Below are 4613 nucleotides of genomic sequence, written 5' to 3'. Positions count from 1 at the left end.
TGCGCAGCCAGCCCCAAGCACACTGGAGTGGAGACTTTCGGCCCCTAAGTTATTCGTTGGTTCCACAAGGTTCTTCAGACAAGGGTGATTCAATGTGCTTCCCCCTTCAACGTTGCAGCCTGTAAAAGCATCTCCTGTGGGTGTTAGGTCTCAGCTCAGCACTCTGCCTCACTGTGTTATGCGCAGGCAAACAGGAAAGTTTGTGTGTGACAAGATGAAGACATGAACTGTGGGCATAAAATGGTTGAGCCAATTGTCTTCCTGTGTGAAATTCGAAATGATGTACTATTTTCCGTGCATTGGGATAGTCTGTTTATTAGGGTTATTGAGATGGAGGTCATGCAAGCAACTGACTGTTCTCATGTCTACCTGAGTCTTTTTTGTTTTGGTCTAGTATGTTTAGTAATTGCTGACAGTTGCTAATGGCAGCACTGTACAGCACAGCTGAGTTTTGTTGGGCTGTCTGACCTGCTTCAGCCATTCAGCCTGCAGCTGCGTTGTTGGAGGTGGGCTGGGTTGTTAAACTTTGCCTGAATGTCCAGTTGTGACATCTGTCCCGAAAGATTCTCCTTTCCTTCCTGCCCAGCACTGATCTAGAAGCAGAAGAAGAATCTTGGTGCCTTTCAAAGATTAGGGTGTGGTTTTGTTTTCTCTCCCTCTTCCTCTCCCTCTCTTCCTTTTTTTCTTTTTCTTTTCCTTTTCCTCTTTTCCTCTTTTCTTTTCTTTTTTCTTTTTCTTTTCTTTTTTTTTTTTTTTGAGACATGATCCCTTTGTGTAGTTCTGGCTGTCTTGAAACTCACTCTGTAGGTCAGTCTGCTTGGCACTCACAAAGATCCCTTGCCTCCTGAATTACGGGATTAAAGGCACGCACCATCGTATCCAGTACTTTTTAAAAAACCTTAAAAAGACAACCAAAAAGAAACTCTTGCTTTTGGAAAATAGAATTTATGGATAGAATGCTAACTGTTATTTGTACATAAATAAAGCCCTTTCTAAAGTAAAAAAAAATAATAATAATAATAATAATAATAATAGGCTAAGTAAGACTAACATGGCTATAGCAGTAGCCTTGATACTGCTATTGTTTTGGGGGAGGTTGTTTTGTTTTGTTTTGTTTTTAGTAGTTCAGTAATAATCATTCTTTTTGGAAACAACAACAAAATGTCAATATGATGGGAATTTTATTTCATATTATGAAAGGGATGAAACAGGGGCTGGAGAGATGACTTAGAGGTTAAGAGCACTGACTGCTCTTCCAAAGGTCCTGAGTTCAATTCCTAACAACCACATGGTGGCTCACAACCATCTGTAATGGGATCCCAATGCCCTCTTCTGGTGTGTCTGAAGACAACTACAATGTACTCATATAAATAAAATAAATTTTTTTAAAAAGGGATAAAACAGATACATACTGAGTAATTTTATGTCAACTTGATACCGGCTAGCATCATCAGAAGAGGGAACCTTAATTGAGAAAATGCCTCCATAAAATTGGGTTGTAGGCAAGCCTGTAGGGCATTTTCTTTACACATTAGTGATTGATGTGGGAAGGCATAGCCCATTATGGGTGGTGCCATCCCTGACCTAGCAGTCCTGAGTTCTAATAAGTCAAGCTGACCAAGCTATGAGGAGCAAGCCAGTAGGCAGCACGCCTCCATGCCCTCTGCATCAGCTCCTACCTCATGGTTCCTGTCCTGCTTGAGTTCCAGTCCTGACTTCCTTCAATGATGAGCAGTGCTGTGAAATTGTAAGCCAGATAAACTCTTTCCTCCCCAGCTTGCTTTGATTATGATACTTCACCACTGTGATAGTGGCCCTGAGGCAAGTATAAAGCAATTGATAGAAAGAAAAATAAACAAGGAGGCTATAAATAAAGTGCAAAGGAGTAAATTTAAGTGGCGTCATAGCTGGGCAACATGGAAGAATGGTGATTATTCACCCCACGTGATCAACTGGTGATTAAGACATGATTTTCCATAGCTAGGTTTGGTTGAGCCGCCTGCCCTCAGACCCACCCCACTTGGGATTTTTAGTTTCAGAAGTGAGAATTATTTTAATATTATTATATATTGATAAATATAATAATAGATGAGGGAACAATTTCTGTCCAACTGAGGAGAATAAGGCCTTCTTGAGGGGAAACCCTTTGAGTTACTTAAAGTAATAAGAGGCAAGATGGTGTTAATCCAAGCTTCATTGCTAGGGAGATAAAGATACATATATATCTACTGGGCAGTGGTGGCACACACCCTTGGGAGGCAGAGACAGGTGCAGATCTCTAGTAATTCAAGACCACCCTGGTCTAAAAATCAAGTTTATCCAGGGTACACAGAGAGGCCTGGTCTCAAGGGTTGGAGGGGGAGAGGGGGTGAGGCTGATGCTTGAGTTAAATATGTAGTTAATTCCAGGCATAGTGGTACATACCCTTAATCCCAGCACTCTGGAGTCAGTGGCAGTCAGATCTCTGTGAATCTGAGGCCCATCCATCTGGTAAAAAGAGCAAGTTCCAGGACAACCCTTGTCTTAAAAAAAAAAAAAAAAAAAAAAAATATATATATATATATATATATATATATATATATATAAAAGAAAAGAAAAACAAACAAACGAGCAAACCAGAAGACAAGAGAGAAAAAGAAATAATTGGTTGCTACTTTTGTGGATTGTGGCTTTCACTTGTGAATAAAGGAATGATAGCTAGTGTGCTTAACTCTAATCCAATTCATACTGTGATTGGAGCTAAAATATTCTAATTATAGAAACTGGAAAGAGAGTAAATAACAGATAATGGATGAGTTGGTACAGGAGAGATTTAAACCCATGTGTTCAGGTAAAACCCGATGACTTTACTGGCACAGGATGAAGAGGAAAGGTACATGGAGACATTTGAACTCTTACATACAGGTCCAACTCCTGTCATTCTAGAAAGAAAAGGGCTTAAACCTCTATAATGTACTCTATCAAAGTAGCTTCTTATCAGACATATTTCTATAGGTATGAGAGAATAATTGCTAAAACATTGGAACTAAACTATGTCATATACAGGATACCAAGGTTAATGGAAGAAAATATTTTCAGAGTAAATGTATAAATTGGCCATATCAGAAGTGTGGGTATTGTTAGGTCTCAAACTGGGGACAAATGGCTATCTGAGGTGCCTACTGAATACATCCAAGCAGACCTGGTCACCATCAGTCCCCACCTATTACAGGCCCCTCTGGCTGACATACCCTGTCCCCATCGTAAACTTTCCAGCCCAAGGCCTGGGATACCCTTCCCCCAGCTGTCCTTCCCTATATAATCCAGCCATTTTGGCTATGTCAGTCCCATTTTAGCCTTTTTTTAGCCTTTACCCTCCTGGCCTTTTGGTCATCTGGTCTCCAGGCTCTCCCCTCTTCTCTCTCTTCACACCACCTAGCTCAGGGTCATGTGCATTCTGGACTTGCCGAGTTGTCTCCTTCTCTGGCTATGTATTTTCTTTTATCTACAATGAAACTTCAATGAAACCTCCATGATACCTAGGAACAGTCATTTCCTCCTTTTTTTTTTTCTTTTCTTTTTTTCATTCAGGTATGATGCTCAACTTCGTAGAGAGGGTCTGTTAAAACAGGGTTTTGTTTATATCTGTATTTCTGGCTAAAGAGAGGAATAAGCACAGCAGAGACATTGTTAAAAGAAACATGAAGTCATGATTATCAAAACATAAAGTGCTACTGACAACACAGACACTGCACCAAAAGTTAACCCAATAACCAAACTTTACACACATGTTTCAGTAATGACTTTAGGGGCCAGAGAGATGGCTCAGTGGTTAAGAACACTGGTAGTTCTTCCAGAAGACCTGGGTTCAATTCCTCACACCCACATGTCCACTCACACCTGTCTATAACTCCAGTTCCATGGCTTCTGACACCCTCACACAGACATACATGCAGGCAAAACACCAACACACATAAAATAAACATCAATTATATAATAATAATTAATAATGGTGATAATAATAATCTTTACATATCAAAGGTCTCAATTATCCAATCAAAAGACCCGGGCTGACTGAATGGATCAAGAAACAAAATCTATCTTCTGTCTACAAGAAATATATCTTAGCTTTAAAGACAGGCACTGCCTTGGAATAAAAGGATGAACAAAAGACTCCGATCAAATGGGGCCAGGACACAAGCAGGCATCTGTATACCAATATCTGACAAAAACAGACTTCAAATTAACATTAATCAGAAGAAACAAAGAGGGGCACTTCATTCATCAAGAGAACAGTTTTCAAAAATATATTACTATCTAAACTCAGGGGCACACAACTTCATTTAAAAAATTACTACCAGATTTAAAGACACAGATTAACTTCAATCTTTTAATATTAGGTGTTTTTAATACCCCACTTTCTCCAGTAGACTGGTCATCTAGACAAAAAATAAACAGAAAAACATCAGAATTAATTGACACCATACAACGACTGGACTTAACAGATACCTACAGAATACTCCACCCAAATACCAAACAATGCCCAGGAGCACACTGAAGCTAGGACAGATCACATCCTGGGACACACTGAAGCTAGGACACATCACATCCTGGGACACACTGAAGCTAGGACA

This window comes from Mus caroli, chromosome 7 (genome assembly GCF_900094665.2).
Source record: "Mus caroli chromosome 7, CAROLI_EIJ_v1.1, whole genome shotgun sequence".
Lineage (NCBI taxonomy): Eukaryota > Metazoa > Chordata > Mammalia > Rodentia > Muridae > Mus > Mus caroli.
Note: the sequence above shows the minus strand (reverse complement) of the source record.